The sequence below is a fragment of the Sinohyriopsis cumingii genome, chromosome 2 (assembly GCF_028554795.1).
Source record: "Sinohyriopsis cumingii isolate HCF-2022 chromosome 2, ASM2855479v2, whole genome shotgun sequence".
Lineage (NCBI taxonomy): Eukaryota > Metazoa > Mollusca > Bivalvia > Unionida > Unionidae > Sinohyriopsis > Sinohyriopsis cumingii.
Window position 1 is genome coordinate 163,376,130 of NC_142962.1, and position 27,111 is coordinate 163,403,240.

A 27,111-nucleotide genomic window follows, 5' to 3' on the forward strand; every position below is an offset into this window, starting at 1 on the left:
TCAGTTTGAGCATTTAGACATCTGACATGGTATTGACATGTAAACAAATTTTGGGTAATCTGTGCTGATGTAGGAAACATTTTCCAGTCTTGCCAAATGAAATATTCTTCCTTACCTTATTCATTCAATTGAAATAATATATAGCAGCAATGAATCTTTACTTCTTCAACGTTGTTTTTTTAACCTTTTTCTGAACTGATTTGAAGTTATTACATTTGAGCCACATTTTTTTTAGCTTAACTGATTCAATGGTATGACATTTGAGCCATTCTTTTTTAGCTGTACTGAATCATTGTTATTACATTTGAGTCACAGCTTTTTTATATAGCTTAACTGATTCAGTGTTATTAAATTTGAGCCAGTCTTTTTTATCTTAACTGATTCAGTGTTATTAAATTTGAGCCAATCTTTTAGCTTAACTGATTCAGTGTTATTACATTTGAGCCACAGTTTGTTTAGCTTAATTAACTGATTCAGTGTTAGTACATTTGAGCCAGTTTTCTTTAGCTTAACTGATTCAGTGTTATTACATTTGAGCCAGTTTGTTTAGCTTAACTGATTCAGTGTTATTACATTTGAGCCAGTCTTTATTAGCTTAACTGATTTTGTGTTATTACATTTGAGCCAGTTTTTTTATAGCTTAACTGATTTCATTGTTATTACATTTGAGCCACATTATTTTTTAGCTTAACTGATTCAGTGTTATTACATTTGAGCCACATTTTTACCTTAACTGATTCAGTGTTATTACATTTGAGCCAGTCTTTTTAAGCTTAACTTATTCAGTGTTATTATTTTTGAGTCACTTTTTTTAACTTAACTGATTCACTGTTACATTTGAGTCACAGTTTTTTTAAAACTTAACTGATTCAGTGTTTTGGCATTTGAGCCATAGCACCATAGTATTCATCATGCCAGACTCATGACTGAATGGATGCGGGTTAGAATCAGACCACTCAATCAGTCCAGATCACCTGCTGAGATGTTTCCTTGGGAAAGATACTTTACTTTGGTTGCCATGGCGCTAAATAATTCTTAGTGTGCTGTGTTATAAAATACCAACCAAACTAAGTATAGCTTTAGCATTGGGCCTATAATCCAAGGGTCATAATAAGTTTGATACTTGTCTAGGCCAGCTAAGTTAGTGGAGTGTTGGGCCTATAATCTAAAGGTCATAATAAGTTTGATACTTGTCTATGTCAGCTAAGTTAGTGAAGTTTTGGGCCTATAACCCAAGGGTCATAATAAGTTTGATACTTGTCTAGGCCAGCCAAGTTAGTGGAGTATCGGGCCTATAATCCAAGGGTCATAATAAGTTTGATACTTGTCTAGGCCAGCTAAGTTAGTGGAGTGTTGGGCCTATAATCCAAGGGTCATAAGTTTGAAACTTGTCTAGGCCAGCTAAGTTAGAGGAGTGTTGTGCCTATAATCCATGGGTCATAATAAGTTTGATACTTGTCTAGGCCAGCTAAGTTACTGGAGTGTTGGGCCTATAATCCAAGGGTCATAAGTTTGATACTTGTCCAGGCCAGCTCAGGTCAACTGCATTGGTGATTCTTTGAGAAAGGCCATTAGCTCCCAGTTCCTTGGCACAGTATAGTCAAATCAAGTGCTTACCGTTAAAACCAACAAACCAATCATTACCAAGAAGTCAATAATACCAAGCAACCAGTCCAATCAGTGTTACGACCTGAAAAATTGAAGTTATCATCCATAAGAATAGCTACTAGATTTGACTGTTACATTACATGGAGCTAGTTTTGATAATGTGTAAGCATCATTTCAAATAAAGTGCATAATTTAAAAATAAACATTTCAGATAAATGTATGGCTGTTGTACTGGCACATTTGTTTATTTGACTTGCATAACTCATTGGTGTGCCCTCCCACTTCACTTGTCTAAAGCCAAAAAAATTGTGTTTGATTTGCTTGAGTATATTGATGTTTACGTTCATTGATTTGGTTCTATTCAGTCGTAATCAGTTACACTGAATAAATTATAAATTGGCTTAAAGTGGACAATTCAGCAGTGTCTAACTCAGTACTGTGGTTTACATTTGCAGGCAGTAATCATTGCTTTGTTTCAGAATGCCAGCATGATGTCATGCAAGATTATATTGATGTTTACATTCATTGATTTGGTTCTGTTCAGCCATGATCAATTACACCGAATAAATTATAAATTCTAAATTGGCTTCCAATCGACAATTCAGCAGTGTCTAATTCAGTATTTGCAGGCAGTACTCATTGTTTTGCTTGTGTGTGTGTGATTTGGGTTTTTAACGTAGCTTTAACAATTTTTCAGTCATATCGCTACGATGTGTGCAGTGTGGCAGTTCAAAGTGTAGCACTGGGGCATCATGCTGTAGACTTCCAGTCACATTATCCTGACACCGGGCCGACCAGTCCTAACACTAACCTCTTAATGCTGAGTGCCAATCGAGGCAGCTGTTAGTACCATTTTTATAAGTCTTTGATATAACTTGTCTGGGGATCAAACCCACGATCTCCCGCATCCAAGGCGGACACTCTAACCGCTAGGCCATTGACATTGTTTCGTTCCGGAATGCCACCATGATGTCATGCAATATTAGGTTGGGTTAAAACAATAATTTCTTCATTTAAGCAAACATTCATATAATTTTTAGAGAAAAAACAACAATTATTCTAATGTCTAATGACTTGATCACGATGAAACTTTACTTTTCAGTCCTCCTAATCGCCACCATTACTTTGCAGTCCTGCTAGTCACCATCATTACTTTGCAGTCCTGCTAGTCACCATCATTAAATTGTGGTCCTCCTAGTCACCATCATTACATTGCAGTCCTGCTAGTCACCATCATTACATTGCGGTCCTGCTAGTCACCATCATTACATTGCGGTTCTGCTAGCCACCATCATTACTTTGCAGTCCTGCTAGTCACCATCATTACATTGCGGTCCTGCTAGTCACCATCATTACTTTGCAGTCCTGCTAGTCACCATCATTACACATTACATTGCAGTCCTGCTAATCACCATCATTACATTGCAGTCCTGCTAGTCACCATCATTACTTTGCAGTCCTGCTAGTCACCATCATTACACATTACATTGCAGTCCTGCTAATCACCATCATTACATTGCAGTCCTGCTAGTCACCATCATTACAATGCAGTCCTGCTAGTCACCATCATTACATTGCAGTCCTGCTAGTCACCATCATTACTTTGCAATCCGGCCTGCTAGACACCATCATTACTTTGCAGTCCTGCTAGTCACCATCATTACACATTATATTGCAGTCTTGCTAGTCACCATCATTACATTGCAGTCCTGCTAGTCTCCATCATTACAATGCAGTCCTGCTAGTCACCATCATTACTTTGCAGTCCTGCTAGTCACCATCATTACTTTGCAGTCCTCCTAGTAACCATCATTACTTTGCAGTCCTGCTAGTCACCATCATTACATTGCAGTCCTGCTAGTCACCATCATTACATTGTGGTTCTGCTAGTCACCATTATTACTTTGCAGTCCTGTTAATCACCATCATTACTTTGCAGTCCTGTTAATCACCATAATTGTATCTAAACACTGATGCAAGTTATGTGGCTCAAAAATCACATAAAATTCTATCCATGATAATAACAATTGTTAAAAGTAAAGAAAAGTAGAGCTATTTTTAGAAATATATCCATTGGGACAAAGAAGAGTTTGAAGCTTCATGTAATGGACATACAAAGAAATGGTAATGCATTTCTGTATTTAGTTATATGCCATTGGTACTGAAAGAAAAATTTATTACTTAGCTACATTGTGTAATGTACCCATTTGCACAAAAAAGCATTTAATACATAGCTATATTTAGTAATGTACCCATTTGTAAGAAGAAACATTTAATACATAGCTATATTTAGTAATGTACCCATTTGTATGGAGAAACATTTAATACATAGATACATTTAACAATGTACCCATTTGTAAGAAGAAACATTTAATACATAGCTACATTTATTAATGTACCCATTTGCATGAAGAAAAATGTAATACGTAGCTATATTTAGTAATTTTATCCATTAGTATGTTGTTGTTGTTGTTGTTGTTCTGGGGTTTAATGCCATTTTTCAGCAAGATATACATGGTGGCCAGTATAACTGGTAGAGGAAGAACCCTGGAAAACCCAGGGAAGAACCACCGACCCATGAGAAGCTACTGGCAGGCTTACCCACTCCATTAGTATGAAGAAAAATGTAATACATAGCTATGTTTAGTAATGTACCGATAAGTAAGAAGAAACATTTAATAGAGTTCACATTAGTTATGTACCATTGGTTCAGAGAAGTGTCTGACAGGTACCTTGAGTAATGTATGCATTTAAAATAAAACATTTTGATACAGATATTAAAAGAGCCATAAAGAGATGTATGTATTTAAAAAAAACATTTTGATGCATTTAGATGTATACAGCAATTAAAAGAGCCATAAAGAGATGTATGTATTTAAAAAAAACATTTTGATGCACTTAGATGTATACAGCAATTAAAAGAGCCATAAAGAGATGTATGTATTTAAAAAAAACATTTTGATGCACTTAGATGTATACAGCAATTAAAAGAGCCATAAAGAGATGTATGTATTTAAAAAAAACATTTTGATGCACTTAGATGTATACAGCAATTAAAAGAGCCATAAAGAGATGTATGTATTTAAAAATAAATTATAGCAAACTCGTGTAGCTTGTTGATGTAAAATCGTACTGCAGTTATTGACCCTTCCCCACCATTAAATTTGACAATTGAACACGAGTTTTATTTCCTTTTTCAAGATTTTTTTCCTTCACTTTAATTGCTACAAACATTTGCAGTAAATTATTATCATAAAATATTGACAATTCTGGAAATGTTTATGGAAAGTGACAGATTTGACTGAGGTTATTTGGGATCTAAGGAGTTAAACTGATTGACGACAAAGGAATGGAGCAATGCTTACTTTCAAACATAGCTATTGTTTACTCAGAGCACTTTGAGTAATTTATCTGTTATAGGTGGAGCATGTAAAAATAAATATTCAAACTTTCCATGACTTTAACTTTCTGTGTCTTAAGTCCAACTAAATGGCATACTGTAATAGCCCAGGTAGGGTAGTTTGTTTGCATGATAGCAGTTAAGAGTCTTGTTGTAGGTTTTCAGATGACATATTTTATCAGTAAAAAGAAATTTATCATGTTTATCTGAGGGTTTAGGAGTGTTGGGTATGCATAGGCAATGAAGTTTTATATTGGACCAGGAATTCTTAATCAGGATCTAATCTCTATACACTAAGTAAACTTGAAAACTTCCAACCTGGCCACTGGTGTTTGGTTTTGGATAACGGATGTTGTATATTGGTATACACTGATAAAGCACAGCTATTCTCATTTTATTTTCATTTCAGGAAAGAGATTGGTCCTTACTAGAGCAGAGGATTACTAATTAAATGGTCAAGCTTTGCTGTACTTTTGAATTTCAAAAGATTCATTCCTGGGATAGTGTGTTGGAAACACAAGTTGAATTTTTGTCTTAAAGAATAAAGATGCCAACATCATAGAGTCTTAAAAGTGAAGTCAACACAGTTTATTGTTATCATCACCATAGATTCTTAAAACGTGAAGCTAACAGAGTTTGCTGCCAAAGTGGGGTCTAATTTAAAGGTGAGTATGGGGATGTCTGTTATTTATGGATAAAATTAAAGAAGTAGCATATATATATATATATATATATATATATATATATATATATATATATATATATATATATATATATATAGAGTGTTATCACTATTAAATCCCTCATTTTGTCTGTTACATTGTTTCTCACAATAGTCTTGGAATATCCTTGATCTGTCTCCAGTGACCAGGCTTAGAGGGATATTGGAATGGATGATTAAGGAACATGAAGCAGGATCATTAATTATTCAATGTATAGTATTTTGTCCTCAAATAAAGTGATGTATTTATACCATTATAAAAATAGATCATTTTATCATGGGACAGTGTGATACATTTATACCAGTATAATACAGTATTTTCTTATGTGACAAGTGATATATGTATAACAGTAAAATATAATATTTTATAATGTGAAAAGGTATATATATATATATATATATATATATATATATATATAATACAGATTCTGAGAACTATAATTTTAAGCAAAAGAATATTGTTTGCCCAAGAATCTGTTATTTTAGCTAAATACAACATGATATATTCCATTCACCCATAAAGAGTTTTTTGTAGAAGAATGCTTATAATATGGATATTTAAAATCAGTCTATATATATATTCTTTGGAATTGCATGTCATGTGGATAGACTGAGTGAAGGTTGGATTAATGAAAGGGCCAAGGCAGCACCAAAAGAAGGAAAATAAAATGCTAGTCTACATCATTATGAGTAGTTTCTGACACCTGGTATGCAAGTCTGAACATTTTCTACAAGTGATTACCTGTACAGCTTTAGACACTACCAAGTCAAACTAAACATTTTCTAATAATGCTTATTTCTACACCCCAGTTAACTATGATAGGGCTAAAGTTAGTTATTTAAGTTGCTATTGTATTTATCATGGTTTAAAGGAAAATATACATTTGTATGTAAATTTTCTAAATGTTCTTAATACAGTTATGTGACTATGATAGAGGAGTACATCCTTATTCACAGTAAACTTTAGGGGCTATAATTTCTGTTAAATACTCTGCTACTTTTATCCCCTTAGTCCCAAGTGGGGTCAGGTTACAGTTCAGTCTAACAGGTCACTGAAACAAAGAAACCATTATAGTGGCGGGATTGTGTTTTGTAGAATTTCTATAAATCAATGAAATCAAGTTTCCCTTAACACTCAAATATTTAAATTATTGACCAGTTGTGGGAAGTTTGAATAGTTGGGTAGTTACAGTCTAATTTAGAATTAATTAGCTTATAAGGATGAAGTTGACAAATAATTTCCTACTTACAGTGTATTATAATACTTTTAGAAATACTTATATATATTATCGGTTAAAAAAGAGTGTGTGGGGAGTGGATATATGGCTACAGTTTTGTGCACTTTGGTATATACACTAAGGTTAGAGAAGAAAGGATCTGTTGATAACTCAAACCACAAGTTTAGTTATTGAAAAGTTCTTTCTTGTGACTAATTCCCCCTAATGGACTTACTTCAGATTAGGTGTTACAACATCAAGTCCTAATAATTTCTAGAAATGCTTACTTAAATATCCTAGTACACTGTTGAAGCAAAATGAATATTTGATAGTAATGCATGCTTGTACACCCCAGTACACTGTTAAGTTAGAGTGTACATTTTCTAACAATACTTGTACACTCTAGTATACTACTGAGTCAGGTTGAACATTTTCTAGTAATACTTACTTAAACACCCCAGTACACTTTTGAGTCAGACTGAACATTTTCTATTAATACTTTTACACCCCAATAGACTATAACATACCGGTAGGAGTGAACATTTTCTAGATAAGCTTACTTCTGCATCCCAGAATACTATGAAGTCAGAGTGAAGATTTTCAAGTAATGCCTGCTTATACAGCCCAGTACACTATTGAGTCAGGCTGAATATTTTCGAGTAATGCCTGATTATACAGCCCAGTACACTATTGAGTCAGGCTGAATATTTTCGAGTAATGCCTGATTATACAGCCCAGTACACTATTGAGTCAGGCTGAATATTTTCGAGTAATGCCTGATTATACACAAGAGTATTATGACAAAATGTCAAATAAGAGGTTGAGTAATTATTACACATTTTCACTGAATTTATTATGTTCATGTAACAAGAATAAAATGAACAAGCATTGCCTATCCAATAAAATAAATACATATTGTCACTCCAAAAGAATGAATACAACCTGCTATTCCAATAGAATGAATACATATTGTCTATCCAATAGAATGAATACTAATTGCCTGTCCAGTAGAATGAACACATATTGCCTATCCAATAGAATGAACACATATTGCCTATCCAATAGAATGAACACATATTGCCTATCCAATAGAATGAATAGATATTGTCTATCTAATAGAATGAATAGATATTGTCTATCCAATAAAATGAATACTTATTGCCTATCCAATAGAATGAACGCATATTGACTATCCAATAGAATGAATAGATATTGTCTATCCAGTAGAATGATTACATATTGTCTATCCAATAGAATGAATACTTATTGCCTATCCAACAGAATGAATACATATTGCCTATCCAATAGAATGAACACAAGCAGCAGGGGGGGCGAATCCGACATTTTGTCCAAACGTCATTTGGCTTAATTAATACTTTCTGCACTCACCGGATCCGGTGTCGTCAGCGCCTGGTAAAAAAAAAACGACGTCGTCGTCGTTGTCATCGTCGAGGGGCCAAATCGACAATTGTCCGGACGTCATTTGGTTTAATTAATACCTTCTGCGCGCCGATCCCCAGCGTCGTCAGCGTCCGGTAAACACATCGACGACCGCGTCGATGTCATCGCCCCCCCTGCTGCTATGATCTTACAAACAGAGTGATCACTAACTCCTCCTCTTGCAGATCAATTAGGTTATTTGACTGATCGGTAAGTCTGAAATTAATTCTCGTTAAAAGCCGATTATGGCATCGCATATAGACCGGATTAATCGGACTCTCAATGATCAAAAATCCCGGAGGGGCTGTTGGTGAAAACGAATAAAGGATATACCCCTGTTGAGCTTGATTTGATTGCTTGGTATCCACCTGGTAACTCCCTTCGATAACATCACACACCAGATTGATTGCTATCACCGATGCAATATTTACGTTGTATGGAGCAATATGCCTACCACCATCTCCGTTATCGTATCTGAGGATAGTTGATGGGGGGGCGTCTGCGGGTGGATTCTTAGGCCATCCTAGTATGGTTCTTATTGAACTGTTATAAATATCAACCATATACCCCGGTGTGCTTATTTCAATCGTCGACGATAACGTCGGTTCATGAACCGTAATAGCGATTTTTGATTCCTTTCCTGTGATCGATTTTATCCTGCGTTGAAATTCCTTATTGATTTGTTCTATTTGGTATGACCCAGTTGGTATTGTAACCTCATTCCAGTCTGGGGTCCCATCGGGCTTATTTGTCCATGCAAAAACCAGCGAGTTATTAGGTTGTTGTCCGTTAAATGCGTCCGCTCGGATATTAGGCCAACTGTGATATATTCGCAATTTTGCCAGCGCTATTTCCTTCACTGGAACCGGCGATGGGAAGTTCACACTGAATTCGGGTTTCGTTGACGTTATCGATATCATATTTGTTTGTACCGGAGTGGTATTCTCCGCGATCCGCTGAAGTAATTGAGACCCTTCGGGGTTCAGCGACATTATTATTATTCGTTGTTTTTAGTGTCTAATTTCAACAACCAGGTGGTTCCGGCTTCCAGTTGAAAATCCTCGATTTTTAACATCGCGGAGCTATACAACTGGACCATCGTGGAGAATTCAACATCGGATATGAACAAATTATCAATCGATAACGAGATCAACCCGGATAATTTCGAGTACGCGTCGGATACTGTTTGATGTTTTACTGTATACTCGTCGAGTTTTTTCTGAAAACACGATGATATCTTTTTAGTGATTGCGTTGGCGACTCCAGCAATTGTTGTCATCGCGGATATAGCGATTGGAACAGCGATCGGGGCTATCGTGGTCACCGTGGATAAAATAACACCGGTACCGGCTACTATACCCGACACCGAGTACACGACCGCGTCGATGGTGGTTATTTTTCTGCGGTATTTTTTTATTTTTGCGCGGTATTGTTCGGAAAGCGTTTTCAAATTCGCGGAGAACTCTTTTGCGGTATCGAATCGATATTGATGTGACGTCGGTGATACCTCTGATTCAATTACCCTGGTGGTCATTTTTATTTTAAAAGAGCTAGTGTTTTTAATTACTTAGATTCGCTACAAATTCCACATACCATGTAATGTTTGCCCCGGCTAAATTTCCATCAACGGCATAAATTGTAAACTGTTCAGTTGCGTTCCTGTCTATAATTGTTGATATTGTATTGTTAAACCCGGATGAACTCGACGATAATATATTAAACTGCATTATTGAAACCAGTGTCAATCGATAAATGCCCTTAACAGTTGCGGTAATATTTACTGTATTCTGTGTAGGAGTCCAATTGAATGATCCATGTCGAATTGTGTATACTGTGTTGATGATGTTCTCATGAGGGGTTTTTATTTTTTCGAGTTGCTCTGCCATTCTCGGTAGTCTGTCTTTAATCGCTTCAACATCAGTTATAACTATTCCTACTCCCCGCCAACTCGCGTCTATATTATTCTTGTTCGCTGCAACATTAGTTTTGATTGTTTCTATTTCCCGTGTATTCTCGGTCATACTTTTTTTGTTCGCTGCAACATCAAGTTTGATTGTTCCTATTTCATATGTATGCACGTCTATACCTTTTTTGTTCGCTGCAACATCAGTTTTGATTATTCCTATTCCCCGCCAATACGCGTCTATATTTTTTTTGTTCGCTTCAATATCCGTTTTGATTGTTCCTATTTCCTGTGTATGCGCGTCTACACCCTTTTTGTTCGCTTCAATATCAGTTTTGATTGTTCCTATTTCCTGTGTATGCGCGCTCATATTATTTATGATCATTGTAACATCAGTTTTGATTGTTTCTATTTTCCGTCTATGCGAGTCTACATTATTTATGATCGTTGCAACATTAGCGCCGATTATTTCTATTTCCCGCTCATGTACTACTACACCATCTCTGTTCTCTGCAACATCAAGTTTGATTGTTTTTATTTCCTGTCCATACGCAGTGATATCATTTATAGTTGTTGTAATCTCATCCAGCTTGGTATTTTTTTACCAAAGAATTTATCAAAGTTGTCATCGATCCTGTTAACATTTTTTCGCAACGTGTAAAATTGGCCCGACAGCGTTGCAAAATCCAAAATAGTATTCCTTATTGTTGTAATATTCGGTTCGGTTACCGTCGGGGTCCCGAAAAAACTAGCGGTAGTGAGCTGTATATCGGTGATAGATTTTTTCACCTCGGTGGCAGATTTTTTCACCTGCGCGTCGAGTTCGGTCACCGATCTATCCAACCTTATAAAACCGTCTTTGACTAATGTTACCGCCGATATATGTTCACCCGGTTTGAGTCGTCCGTCGCCGGTATACAACGCGATAGTGTCCTCGGCGGCATCACGCTGTCGTGTTAAAACATCATCCAGCGACACATTACTGGATTTCAATTTACCCTGGCGGTCTTGAAATACGACTATTTCACCTGGGTCAACACTGGTTAAATTCAACGTATCAGCGATTTCATCCTCGATTAGTTTTTTTATGTCATCGGTGGCGAGCGTTTCCGTGGATTCCTTCAGCGCCGAAACCGGTCGTCCCCAAATATCAATCATCGTTATTGTAAAAAAAACGGCGTTTCTAATTAACCCGCCGGGCCTCTACGACTCCACTAGTGTATTCGTTTACAACTACATGAGGTGGTTTTCGCGATGATGAAATCGCCGCGAGTACGTTCAATGCCTCACGGCCACATATCGGTGGGTCACTTAATCGCTGTGTTGGCAACGTGGAATAAAACGCCCGGGCTGAACACGCCCGGATATACCGCATGAACTCGTTTGGCGGGGCTAACCCGTATGAATCAAAATAGACGATCGCACGCGGATCAATCGCGTACGCAACCCAATGAGTTCCCGCTCCGGAGGACCCATCGAGGTTAATTATGCCTGTTTCAATATTCCTTGGCGCCGCCGGTAATTGATCCCTCATAAAAACACCTCTGAAGTTTTTTATCGCTAGCGCGTTTGCGGCGTCTATTAAATCAAAATTAGACATGGGGGTCATAGACTCTTGCGTTAATAAACGGTCCCCGGTAGTCTTAGACCCTTTCCCGAGTACCATGAATACGGAGTTCCCGGTAGTCTTAGACCCTTTCCGGCCACGGGTCGTGTTTTTTTTGTAGCCTTTCCCGGTTGCCTTTTTCAGTGCCATTCCCGCCGCGGTACCAACGGCTCCTAACGCCGCCGCCTTAGCCACTGCTGGTGCGGCCGCGGCAATCAACGCTGGAATCGCAGCTAACAGCGGAAATATCCCACCGGTCTTTTCCATGTTTTTGATTGCTGCGGCTGAAAAATCTATTTGAACACCCTTTTTATTCTTCATCGCATTATTGAAATGTTTTATTTGACGCGCCGTCAACGATATCTTATGATTACCACCTGCCATCTGTGATGGCTTCAGCGTTATTGTGGTTCCGCATTGTTTAGCCGACTTTGATCGTAATTTCTTGACTTGACCATCAGTCAACTCTACACTGACGACACTATACGACATTTTATTGTAAACGCGTTTTGTGCTTTCAATTACATGTTTTCCACTGGCGCATCAACGATTCTCATTCGTCCGCCAGCACCTTCTAGCAGCATTGATTTATCGCTGAGGATGACAGCAATAGCTCTATAATTAGCAATAACGCCGCGAGTTACATTAGCTCGGAAGTGTATATCAACGACGGATTGTCTTGTTAAATCAAGATGTTCCAGCGAAAAGTAATAGATCGGATATAGTTCTTTGAAATCATGTTGTGATATTTGCAAACCAGTGTCGACGTTTTGATCACGACTCATATATGACAGCAACCGATGGTACACACGTGCGACATGGTTTTGACCGTAATTAAGTTGTATATCCTCGGATGGTTCCTGCTGGCCGTTTATTCTCAGCGAGACGTCAGTAACGCCTAATCGATCAAATATCATATGGCTGAATAATTGATTATCAACTCTCGTCATATCCTGCAACGCAACAAATATATGACGCGGAGCCGAAATGCCTTGTTGTGATGCCAGGTTCCATGTGAATATACCATTGATATTTGATTGCTTAGTATCTGTTGTTGTTGTTAACCAACTTAGTAATGATTTTCCTCCCTGCTCCATAAAGGATAGCAATCGTGCCTCTGTGGTAATGGATGGAGTCATTACTGGCATCCACAATAATATTTTAGTTAAAACGACTTTACCAGGGTCATTATTTGGATTTGCAGGATCCGCTGGAATTCTCCAAATTGCATTTCTATCATCGCCTTTTCGCACAAGCACCACGGTATGCTTTGCTCCGTAGATAACTTTTCGCACGTTCCTACAAAATCCAAATATATGATGCAGTGGAATCGCGCATGAGAAAGATTTACGCGCCCCTGTTAACATTGATATGCGTGTTGCAGCTCCGATGTTAAAATTAGGATCGTTGTTTATAATCATATTCTCAACATCAGCATCAGCGTTATTAGCATTATTTCTTGGTCGCCTTACCACAAATTGCGAGTTTCCAGCAGTGTTTTTAGTATCCTTTGCAAACATCATAGATGGACCCGCTGATCTTGTATAATCGTCGGAATATCTTGCTAGCCCGATTATTGTTGTAGCAACATCAACATCGCGTTCTATAGACTCGATCTCTCGCCCGTCAATGAGATATTTTGCGCTCTCAAATAGCGCCATTACGCCGTTATTGACTAAGCCAACTTTGGTACCATCTGGATACGGTGCTGGTACAGCAGGAGTATCGGCCTCTGTTACAAGTTCTCCTTCGATTTCAGTAAACGCTTCACACGGTAAAAAATATTTACTGGTATCATGGACTTGAAGTTCAATTCGCGATCGTATGTCGGGTTGTACTGCATGATAGGAATAAAATTGATAATTACGGACAGAATCATCCCTGTGCACTGGTGCGTCCATATCAAACGCCGGGTCAGCTGTTCGTTTAAACATTTTATTTAATAATACGCTGATGCATCTAAATCATCGTCGTGGTTTTAAACCACTTCCCGCTATTATGTTTGCGATGTCATCTTGATTATTGTTTACCAACGACGCTAGTTTTTCTTCCACGGCGTTATTTATTACTTTACTGACATTCGCAGGCATCACTGTCGTTGATGGCATCACCGGTGGTTTCTGTTTTTTTTCTCCTCACCAACGACATTAGTTTGTCCTTTGCTGCAGAAAGCGCCTTTCCGGCAACATCTCCAATAGCACTAATACCCTTATCACGAATAACATCAATAGCCTTCATTCCTAATTGTTTGGCTAACGGCGCTACTTTTGGGGCCATTCTTGTAAATAACCCCGCAATGGTGCTACCGAGACCATCTCCATAGTACGCGCGGTAAACAGGCAATCGCGAGTTTACCACGTAGACGAGTACTGGTTTATCGTGGTTGTAGTGTATGATCATCTTTATTATAAAAACACCGGTTTTTCAATTAGTGATTGTGATCACCAGTGATTGATCACCCCCTTCCCACCGCCGTGTGGAAAACCGGAATAAATTTTATCAAAATTTCCTGGGGTTTTTGCCCTCGATAAAAATCCGGTTTTTTTCCGGTTTTTTCTTGATTTTTGGTCATTTTTTGTTGCCTATAGTCGTTTTTTTTCGATTTTTCAGCAAAAACATCGATTTTCTCTAAATGATTTCCTGGGGTTTTTGCCCTCAAAAACCAACCAAAAACGGTCAAAAAATGGCAAAAAACGGTCAAAAAACGACCAAAAACGGTCAAAAAACGACCAAAAACAGCCAGAATTAACAAAAACGATAATTTTTTTAATCATCCACGAGTTCGTCTATGAGCGTTCGATACGCACTAACGTCCATGATACCGCCCGTAAATAACCGCTTGCAAATATCAGCGGCCTCATTGATTATTTCCGGAGAGTTATTTCCGGCTCGTTTTCCTCCGATTAGTACCTCTAGCCGTGATATATCACTGAGAACACTGTTAGGACAGGTAACGCCGTAGGATTCTTTGCCAACAGAGTATCCTTTTCCTTTTTTTTGTTTTACCCTTTTTTCAACTTTCTTGTGGAATGCGTCGTAATCGGGACCACCACCACGTGGTATTTCGTTCCTGTGTATCCTCGCTAAATGCACCATTCTTGTCCAATCCTTTAACGACTTTATATTTTTCTCGTAACCGTCATTGATATGCTCCTTATCTCGTATGCTCTTAGCAAAATTGGAGGCAGTAAAATCAATTAATTCTTCCCCCCCCCCCTTGCTGAAGCCTCTAATTTGATCCCTTGTGCTCTTCTTAAGTACATTACGGGGTATACTCCTCTCTTTTTCTTCTTCTGGTATTTCTTCTTCCGGTATTTGTTCTTCCGGTATTTCTTCTTCCGGTATTTCTTCTTCTGGTATTTCTTCTTCTGGTTCTCTTGCGGTGGCGCCTAGTTCTTCCTCGTCGGCCATTGTAACATAAGGTTCTTGTGGTTCGGTTATAGCGAGTGGTGGTGGCCTCCGTGTTGCAGCAGCCGCTATTTTTGCAGGGAGTGTTTCTAAAGACCTTTTTGTTTGTTCGGTCTGAGCCGCTATCTTTTCAAGCGCATCGAGGACGGGTACAGTTGCCGCCGTAACATCTTTGGTCGCTTTAGTTACCGGGGCAAAGAGTTGTTCGCTTCCAACAGTAAAATCGGTTTGTAGTTGCTGCCGCATTTGAAGTTGCTCTCGGACCCTGTCTCGTAACGGTATGAACTTTTTAAGCGCCGCTAGCCGCTCTCTGGCTAGCCGAGTAGTAAGTGATTCGCCTACCATTATTGCAATTGCGAAGCAATTTCTAATTTCTCGCCGGAGTTTTCGTCTATAATCCTTCTAATGTTTTTGATCTTGCTAGAAATCTCCCGGCGTCGTTCATAAACACGTCCGAGTTTTTTTCGTATTATTTCAACGGCAGTAAATAGTCCAATGAATGCATTTGCGTCATTGTGGTACAAGTTTTCATTAATCGTATGTTGTAATCGTTTTACAAAAAAGTACTCGCGGGCCAGGGTAAAACGTCCCCGTTTTGATTGCTCGTTAATAATTTCATAATCGGATAATATTTTTTCACTGTCGAGACCATCAGATAATTCAATTCCTTGATTTTTTAATTTTGAAATCTCGGCTAATATATTATTGATGTCTTCGATATTCATTATTCCTATAAAACATCTTGTTTTTAAATAAAAAAAAATGAAACCCCCGCGTATCAATTCCGAAGGTGTTTAATAATTCGTTTTCTTCCGGAATGGACAATTTATTGTCATGGCGACTTCGTCAGCGCCATAGGCGCCGGTGACTTCGTATCTACATATGAAAATCGAATTCTATGCCCGGTCTTTTTTGAGATTGCTGTTTGATATACTCGTTCTGCTACTTTTCGTATTGAGGCGATACAAATGTCAAAGTATCTACTGGCTTCATTCATCGACTGAAATATTTTTTCCTCGTGAGTTGTTGTATCAAATGACTTTACGGGTTTTGCTTTCTTTGGGTATTTACCGGTTTGGCCTTTTTTGGTATTTTGACTCTGCGAGACAGCTTGCAAGTTTATAAGAGAATTATCAGTCTTATTATTATTAATATGATCAATCACAAGTCCATTTTCGATTAATCCGTTGAATACCTCAAATACCGCCCTATGAACATGGTACTTCTTCTTTCCGGCACCAAACACCAGATACCCCTGATTACTTACGGTACCAACCGGCTTCTTCAGTTTGCGGTTTCTAACAATGCCGTCGCGAGATGCCTCGTAATTGACGAGCACAGGATGCGGCTGAAATTCTTGGTCCATTTGTATAATAATACTATTTGTCTAATTTATTATTTGGTTTAATTATAAATCTTTCAACGTAGTCTTGGGGGGTTTTGATGACGAAGTCGGCGGTGGGGTCAATGACGGCGTTTTTAATTCGCTTGTCATAATAGCAATTTAGTTCCCTGTATCGCTTTCCGCCACAATTGATACACAACTGCGATTTTCCTCTTACACCGACGTGGCAAACCAAGCACGGGAGGCGGCCAAGAGAACCATTACGAACGCTTTGTAAATGGTACCCGCAGAATTCACCTCTACATGATTTATTGCACGGGGTTGTCGACCCAATCATCAACCATTTGCAGTGATTCATTATACTATATTCTTTCATTTAAATACTTGTTTTAATTATATGGATGAGTTCGAGAGATTAGCAGCAATTAAGCCCCGGAAAAATATTAAGTTCAATTTCGATAGAGTCCTCAAGGACACACCAAAAGCGTTAATAAACGATAGAACCCTGTTGAGTAAAATACGCGATTGTATCGATGAATTCAAGCGTGATGGTGCATCTCATAGTTGGTCAACATTTCGAATTGATGGCGTTGTTGATGCTACCATGAACGACAACCGCGCAGCAACGATAATATCACAACTTGACGGTAAAAGGTATTTCTTCAGAGTAAAATTCATTGTCCGGGTGGAATCAGGTGATTGGATCATACGTGATAAATTTGAACCAGTTCTCAGCGAAAAGAAAACAGTCATTGTTAGCCGCGACTCCAAGCCGGGGTTGTTAACCGGAATTGACAGACCATACTATGAACGAGCGTATCCTGAAACAGCAGTTGTTTATGGAATATACCCGTTAAATAAGAAACCTGATATCGGAAAACTAGCGCCGATGAAACAGTCAACGGGAATAAATTGTGTAGCAGAACGAGTAACAGAGCATTTTACAAATGCGTGTCGAGGAAACAAGTTGACTGATTTACGACGTAGCAAAATCAACCGGTGGGAGGAGACAGTGCGCGAGCGTGGAGCAACCACCAGCGACATAGCGAGATTAGAAACGTCGTTGAGATTTCCAATAACCGTTACAACGATAACCGGTGAAGTATTATACGAATCGAAGTACAAATCAAATGGATCCCCAATCAAAATTATTGATCATAACGAACACGCGTGGACGCCCGTGATCACAGTGTTTCCACGGGATAGAACGGTAAAGTATATCCCGGGGGAATTCCTGGAAGAGAACGGGTTTCTCGCGGAGAGGAAACTATTTGATGCTATCGCTTATTTGTGTAAAAACGACCCTGTATCAGTGTGGTTACTTCGCAGCGCTGATACCTTTGATCAGTTTGTAAGACCAAACGGCGAATTATATCGCACTGAAGCGTTTCACAACAGGATGAAAAAAACCGCCATAGAATTTGAAGAGCATGATGAACAACTGCCAACAAATTGTTTTACGATTCCATCGGTTGCGGCTCATGTTGCAGCGAGGAAAAATGCGTGGAGTCCAACACGCAAGGAATTTCTACCGGATGTACAATCCAGTTGTTTGGAATACTATCATGGTGGACTATGGAACACTGAATACAACCGCGACGCTATGATTTCCGTTGATATGGTTGCCTGTTATCCAGCGAGTTTTCTCGGGTATGGATCCGCCGCTGAGTATTTCAAACGATTTGGACACCCCAGACATGAAATGACTCGTGTTGCTATTAATGGACCACTGCCTGATTTTGATTTAACCGGATTCGCTCGCATAGTATCATTTGAGTTCGCGGCAGGACTTCATCGCTGTTGCTATATTTGGATCGGTAGACACATGGCTGAAAAGAAGTGGTTGCCAATAGCGCTGCTACGGTACATGATTGATTGTAGCATGCTTGTATCGTTGATTGTCAGTGATGCGATTATATCATACCGAGCGCAGACTGAAGTCTGGTTACCAGAACCGGAGCGTCTAGATAGCATAATTGACGAGTCCAAAAAACACATCGATGCCGACGAGGAATATATCATCGAATGGTCCAGGAGGATATTCAACCAACGAAACCGCGAGGCAAAAGATCTCGGTAGAAGAATAATCGGTAAGTTCACACAAGGTGGAAAAAACTGCGATTACAAACGATATTGCTCACGGCTGATTATAGATGACGCAGAATATGATTTCGTAATCAAGGACGCAGTGGCGAAAAATAGATACGTGAACTGCGAAACAGCTTTCTTGTCCAATGGAACAAGGTTGGGTACAGTTGTTACCTACAGCGACGGAGACAGCCCGGCATACCCGCATTTGAGGGCGTCTATGCTGGGTTACGCCGCTATCAATTTATTCTCGATGATAAATAGATTCCCCGACACCGCGGTTAGAGTAGCCGTTGATTCGTTTTATGTTGACGTAGCGTATAAGGAAAACGTAGCCGAGTTTACTAGTCTGGACGAGAGTTGGGGTACATGGAGAATTAAAAATGAAATACGACGCGATTATTCCCCGTCAGCAGATGTCACCGTTGAGAACAATTACCTACGCGGTGATAAATTGTCAGAATGGTCTAATGCACCATCGTGTTCTGATCCAATTTGTAGACACAAGACGGTTTATTTAAGCGGCTGTGGCGGGTCAGGAAAGACGACTCGGGCAATTGAATTATTTCGAACGCGGGCAAGTATAATCGTGCTTACACCGACCCATAGACTAGCGCGAGAGATAAAACAACGAAATGTTGACGCCGTTACTTATCACAGCTTTTTTCGATACAGCGGTGGCGAGTGGACTCCTGATCGAATGGGTGAAAAATTTATTCCTGAAGTTATCATCTGGGATGAGATATGTACTGTTTCGTTAGACGTTTTACAAATGTTTCTTGATTGGTTGCTGCGCGCGAATACAGCGGTGATCATGTGTGGCGACCATGGCCAACCACCACCATTTGTCGGCGAGGGTCCACATGATTGGTTGAGCGGGTTCGTGGACTATTATGAAGAAACCGATACTGATTACCGGGCACTTGATGAACAACTGCGCGGGGTTAAAAAATTAATCAGATTACAGCCGGATAGAATTCAATGTGAAATAATCCGCGAGGTGATTCCGGAAACGCCGTTAAATGAATTCTGGGAAACATGGAGACCAAACGATTTGATTGTAGCGAGTAGAAAGATAGTCAGGGACACACTTCAGCGGAAGTTGTTTGCGTTGCATAAGGAAAAGTTTCCAACGCGTCCAGTGCCGTTATGTTATAGACCCGCGGACACACGGCGGCAGAACATTGAAGTTGAAATTCCAGGCCTGACAGCGTCAGGGACAAAAAAACAAATTCTCGTGCTGAATGATATTGTGCTCGTTGATATCAGCGTCGTCGAGGATGCGCTACGTGCTAATAAATCCCCGTGGACGCTAGGATACGCAACAACAATACATTCCTCGCAGGGACTAACCATCACGGACACAATTGTTTGGATAGTTGATAATCGCATCGAATGGTCCAATCTAGTCTATCTTGCAGTGTCCAGAGTACGGAGGATAAATCAGCTTCGAAGAATTGTTATTGACGGAGTCACCAACGACAACGACATCATCGATGCAAGCGTCATTGATAGAAAACTCTCGGGTTACCGCCAACAGGATAAAAAAAAACAGCGGCGTTTTGATATTGATGCCGAATTAATAATTGCGTTACGACAACAACAGAATAATCACTGCGCGAGTTGTAATTGTATAATGAGTTGGCGCTATTCGGATAAAGACGCTCGCCAATTTACCGTGGACAGGATCGATAACAGTCTTGGTCATGTCAAAAACAATGTGAGATTGACCTGTCTTGAGTGCAATAGACGCAACGGCGCTAGTTAAGACCACGCGGGGGTAATTGAGTATCGTCAGGTATCACTTGTAGTTGCTCGCGTGTAAACCCCCGCTGCGGGGCAGTTGAATCCAGTCTATAGATCGGTGGTCTACCAGTTGATCGTGTTATCATTGATATGTTATGTGTGGTAACACTCCAGATAGGATCAGTGGCTCTTTTTTTACCGCCTTCAAGCTCTCCTGGTTCATATAGATATCTCACGGTAACATCGCCGAGAATCGGCTTGGAAACGCTATCTATTTTTGATCTTCCGGGTATATACTCGTATTTAATCGCGTCGCTGGGCTTCATGTTGATTGCTCGGGTAATCTCGTTATTTAACGCTGCAATTACGCCTGGCAACCTTTTGACCCATTCACAAGATCGTTTTTCTTGGATGAATTCCTTCGCGTATTGATATCCAAATAACCGTTCAGCAAGAGTCCGATTGAATCGTTCAACAATTGCCTGATCACGATGTAACGCAGTATGACCTCGTCGTACCGCGACGCTATGATGTTTCAGCGTTGATAAAACAGCGCCGCGAAATTCACTACCGGGATCAACTTGTAATAGATTTGGCCAGCGCAGAGGACCTCTTCGATAAATTCTTTCAAACGCAGCGGCTACTTCAGTTGCTGACTTTGTTTTTAACGGCTCCGCTTGTTTGTATCGACTCGCAACATCAACTACGGTTAGCGCGTATTTGTAACCGTTGTCATGCGGCAAAAATAGTATATCAGCCTGATGAACTTCATTAGGTACGCTGACATCAAAGCGCGAGAAGTTGATTTGTTTAGGCGGTGGTAGATAAATTTGCCATATAGCCTGTTTGGATAACCAATTAGCCGCAGTGGCCTTTGTTACCTTTGCAGCGCTTGCAAGCTTACCAATTGCGGCCTTCCCCTTCCAGTATCCTCTCGGAGAATAAAAGATGGATTCCATGTTGTTATTAATTACCAGCGCCCATCATTAATTTACCTTTCATAGCCGATTTTACCAACCATGAAGCCAATTTTTCTTTGACGGATTTATCAGGAATAGCATTTAACGCGTGAATTAATTTTACGTCCGCGATATGACGCTGTTGCAGATCGCTACTTTTGTAAGCAACATCATGAGCATGACACGCCTTATCGATAGCGTTTATTGGATACTCACCGGGTTTGGGCTGATTTTGATCATCGAGTCTGATATCTAATTGTGTTCCGGGGCCACAGTAGCTATATCCTGGGAGGTGCTTTTCTCCTGGATACTTTGCCCACGGTGTTCCGGGGAGTTTTGATAACTTGGCTGCGATGTCACCTCCTCGCTTTTTTTTAAAACATCCCCGGGTTTAATAGAAATAAATCTAAATTTCTTTGTACCGCATTGTGCACACTTGCCAGTAAGCGCCGATCTGTTATTTCTTGTTGTAACGGTTGTCATATCATTTGTGCCAGTACGCACTCTACACTTTACACAATATAGATCCATAATTTATGTATAGAGACATGAATATAATTGACTTTTCAGCGACTAAAACAAGAGAACCAGTTAAGCATGTTGCAGCGTTACCAAACTCGATCCGGATGATTATCATCGGACCATCTGGATCCGGCAAGACGCAATTACTACTTAATTTAATAATGAGATGGATGAAGTGGGATAAGTTGTATTTAATCGCCCCTAGCGTGGATGATCAACGATGCTACGAGGTGTTGAAAGATTTCAACGAGAATGCATCAGCGATCGCTTAAAAAAATGTTATTGAGTTTATTACAGATATCAATGATGCACCAGGTATTGATGATATTGATGGCGACGTTAACAATCTAGTCGTGTACGATGATGTTATGTTAGACAATCAAAAAAACCCAGCTAGGATATTTTCCAGAGGCAGGCATAAAAACACTGACGTGATATATGTCACTCAACGGTATACTCAGATTCCAAAAGTAATCAGAGACAACTGTAATATTCTTGCTGTATTCAACGGCGTTGATACACACACGCTACGAAATATTTGGCAAACATGGTGCGGCGGTGACATGGACTTTAATGGTTTTCGAAACTTTTTTAGTCATGCTCAGTCGACCCCACATGGATTCGTAACGATAAATTTACATGATCCTCGGACACGATATCGTATCGGACTTGACCAAATATTCGGTTAGTTGTAAATAATTTTCATTGTAAATAACCACTTAGCAGCAGGGGGGGCGATGACATCGACGCGGTCGTCGATGTGTTTACCGGACGCTGACGACGCTGGGGATCGGCGCGCAGAAGGTATTAATTAAACCAAATGACGTCCGGACAATTGTCGATTTGGCCCCTCGACGATGACAACGATGACGACGTCGTTTTTTTTTTACCAGGCGCTGACGACACCGGATCTGCTGAGTGCAGAAAGTATTAATTAAGCCAAATGACGTTTGGACAAAATGTCGGATTCGCCCCCCCTGCTGCTACACATATTGACTATCCAATAGAATGAATAGATATTGTCTATCCAGTACAATGAATACATATTGTCTATCCAATAGAATGAATACTTATTGCCTATCCAATAGAATGAACACATATTGCCTATCCAATAGAATGAACACATATTGCCTATCCAATAGAATGAATATTGTCTATCCAGTAGAATGAATACATATTGTCTATCCAATAGAATGAATACTTATTGCTTATCCAATAGAATGAATACATATTGTCTATCCAATAGAATGAATACATATTGCCTATCCAATAGAATGAACACATATTGCCTGTCCAATATAATGAATACATATTATCTATTCTATATGATGAATACAAAATGCATATTTGGTAGGATGAATAATCATTGCTGTACAATAGGATGAATGCATATTGCATTTCAATAGGATGAAAATAACATTGTGACCGTAAATAACCCAATGTGAATTTTTTTTGTTATTTAACAATGGGATGAAAATGTTTAGTCCTATGCCCGGTGAGAAATTAACCTGTTCATATAAGTGTAAAAGAAAAAAAGAATTAATTTGTTCATATATTAGGTGTAAGTAAAAATGTCTTGGTTTAGTACAAATTGAGAAATTAGAATGGTTCACATAACACATGTAACTGCTGAAGCCCTGTGGTCATGTACAGTGAGAAATAGAATGATTCACATAACATGTACTTATGGATACACTTGAATAGGTTGCAAATAAGAATAAGATTCCTGTCAGACTGCTTAAGAAGCTCCAATATAACATTCCTTGCAGTCTGCTAAAAAGGTCCTATGTAACAACTTAGCTCCTTTGTAACATTCCTTGCAGTCCACTGAAAAAGCCCACTTGCAACAAGTTTAATGAAGAAGCGTCACTGTAAATTAAATCCAGTATAACATTCCATGTAGTTTGCTGAAGAAACCCAAATTTAGATTAACTCCTTTTTTCTAGTTTGCTAAAGAAGCCACTACTTCTCTTCAGTACAATATCTTTCTAGTCTACTGAAGAAGCCCCTGCTTCTCTCCAGTACATTGTCCTTCTAGTCTGCTGAAGAAGCTTTTACTTCTCTCCAGTATATTGTCCTTCTAGCCTGCTGAAGAAGCTTTTACTTCTCTCCAGTATATTGTCCTTCTAGCCTGCTGACGAAGCCCCAACTTCTCTCTGGTACATTGTCCTTCTAGCCTGCTGAAGAATCCCCTACTTCTCTCCAGTATACTGTTCTTCTAGTCTGCTGAAGAAGCCCCAGTGTCTGTCTAGTACATTGTCCTTCTAGCCTGTTGAAGAAGCCCCTACTTCTCTCCAGTACATTGTCCTTCTGGTCTGCTGAAGAAAGCCCCAACTTCTCTTTGGTACATTGTCCTTCTAGTCTGCTGAAGAAGCTCTTGTTTCTCTCCAGTACATTATCCTTCTCGTCCGTTGAAGAAGCCCCTACTTCTATTAGTATACTTTCCTTCTAGTCTGGTGAAGAAGCCCTTACTTCCCTCCAGTATGCTGTCCTTCTAGTCTGCTGAAGAAGCCCCTATTTCTCTCCAGTACACTGTCCTTCTAGCCTGCTGAAGAAGCCCCTATTTCTCTCCAGTACATTGTCCTTCTAGTCTGGTGAAGAAGCCCCTACTTCTCTCCAGTATACTGTCCTTCTGGTCTGTTGAAGAAGCCCCTACTTCTATTAGTATACTCTCCTTCTAGTCTGCTGAAGAAGCCCCTGCTTCTCTCTAGTATATTTTCCTTCTAGTCTGCTGAAGAAGCCCCTATTTCTCTCCAGTACATTGTCCTTCTAGTCTGTTGAAGAAGCTCCTGTTTTCTCTCTCGTATACTTTCCTTTTAGTCTGTTGAAGAAGCCCCTACTTCTCTCCAGTGCACTGTCCTTCTAGCCAGTACACTGTCCTTCAAGTCTGCTGAAGAAGCCCCTTTATTGCTATTGATCATTCATTTGCCATTGAACTGGGTCACCATGGCTTTCACACAGCCAGCCATGATCCAGTATTTGAGTAGACCTCATCTCCTGATCAAAAGCTCCTTAGGTCAGGTGAGAGACCATGGTTCAGTAGATTACATTGTTGATAATATTTGACACATTATGATTTAAATATAAATATAAATGTTATATATGTGTACACAAGAAAAGGCTTAGACTTGACAATGAAATTGCTGTAATAAGAACAATCATATAGGTTAAATAATAACCGGGTTCTTTCACAAAACCTATATCAAACAAGAAGATTATAAAAATCTTGAACCATTCTCACTGTTTACAGTAGACAACATTATGTAGGTAAGACCAACAGATCAGTCAAAATGGGAATATAACTGGAACTAAAACATCATTATGCATTATTCAAATTGGGTCTGTCAGAATGAAAGTGTAGACAAATCTCATATTGACTAAAAATATAAATTGTCGGGTCTATCAAATATGAATGATAGAAAGAAAAGGAATGACAACTATTACAAAAATTGACAATTTAGGGACACCAAATGCCACCAAGGTGACTGATAAGACTCCGTGCTTTGTACCTATACCACAAAGATCCTATTTCTATGCATATTATAGGATTAAACTTTGAATTAGAAATGTGAGTAAAGTAGGCAGCAGAAGCTGTGAACAGTATTAGTGAGTTTGAAATCACTGCTGACCATTTATACCACAGTTTAAGTGAGTGCAAAATCACTGCTGACCACTCAAACAGACCACATTATAAGTGAGTTTGAAATCACTGCTGACCACTCAGACTACAGTATAAGTATGAAACCACTGCTGACCACTCACAGACCACAGTATAAGTGAGTATGAAACCACTGCTGACCACTCAGACTACAGTATAAGTGAGTATTAAACCACTGCTGACCACTCACAGACCACAGTATAAGTATGAAACCACTGCTGACCACTCACAGACCACAGTATAAGTGAGTATGAAACCACTGCTGACCACTCACAGACTACAGTATAAGTGAATATGAAACCACTGCTGACCACTCGCAGACCACAGTATAAGTGAGTATGAAACCACTGCTAACCAATCACACATACCACAGTATAAGTGAGTTTGAAATCACTGCTGACCACTCAGACTACAGTATGAGTATGAAATCACTGCTGACCAATCACACATACCACTATACCACAGTATGATTTTGAAATCACTGCTGACTGCTTACACAACAGTATAATGATAATGAAATCACAGCTGACCACTCACACACACCACAGTATAAGTGAGTTTGAAATCAGTGGTCAGATCACTCACACAGTATAAGTGAGTTTTGAAATCAGTGCTGACCACTCACAGACCACATTATCAGTGAATATGAAATCACTACTGACCACTCATAGACCACAATATAAGTGAGTACGAAATCACTGCTGACCACTTGTACATACCACAGTATGAGTTGGAAATCACTGTTGACTGCTTATTGCAGTATAAGTGAGTACGAAATCACTGCTGACTGTTTACTGCAGTGTAAGTGTGAAATCACTGCTGACTACTCAAACATACCACAGTATAAATGCACAGCTGTCTGCTACCACAGACCATGTGTGTCAGATAAGACAGTAAAGCAGCACATGTCATAATTATTGGCTCACTAGAACTAATACATTTATGTGCAGTTGGGGTAAAGCTCCCCTTGTAATAACAAGTCTACAGCAGGACTGTACCTGCATGAAAATACTATACACTAGTAATTTGGTGATCATTCTGTGCCACAGCCATGCAACTCCAAGATGTTAAGTCAGAAATATTCCTGATTTGGCATAACATATTATCTATAGAAGAACTTTCCTAAAAAACTTGAAAGATGTCCATACTGGACTCCATATACCTTGCTCATTTGAACTCTCGACTCCCTGTCATTTTTTGTTCATGTATACAATATTTACTTTTACAAGGATTGTTAATATACAGCTGTTCTCTGGTAAATTAATAGCTATAAATATCTCATTCATTCAGAATATTGATCAAGATATATATGTACATGTACATGGAGAAAACATACGGGAAAAGCTGCCTGCCTTGAGCTAGCTGATTGTTGGTGTGATACAACAACAGGTGCTCCAAAAATGCCCATTTGAAGCCTGCAGCTATTTCAGATATATTGATTTAACACTTATATTTTCTTTATTGTTACTTAATACAATATGCCAGTCTTC

The 27,111-nt window shown here is 39.3% G+C and overlaps 1 protein-coding gene across 1 annotated transcript in view; it reads left to right on the top strand.

Annotated features, from left to right (window-relative positions):
• Window positions 1–5,426: 5,426 nt before the first annotated feature.
• The window catches only part of LOC149806231 (cadherin-23-like), a 317,815-nt gene continuing 296,130 nt past the window's right edge, over window positions 5,427–27,111 (top strand). The window contains exon 1 of the mRNA XM_089935354.1: window positions 5,427–5,673. The gene's annotated coding sequence lies outside the window, so the exon portion shown is untranslated. The remainder of the gene's footprint in view (window positions 5,674–27,111) is intronic.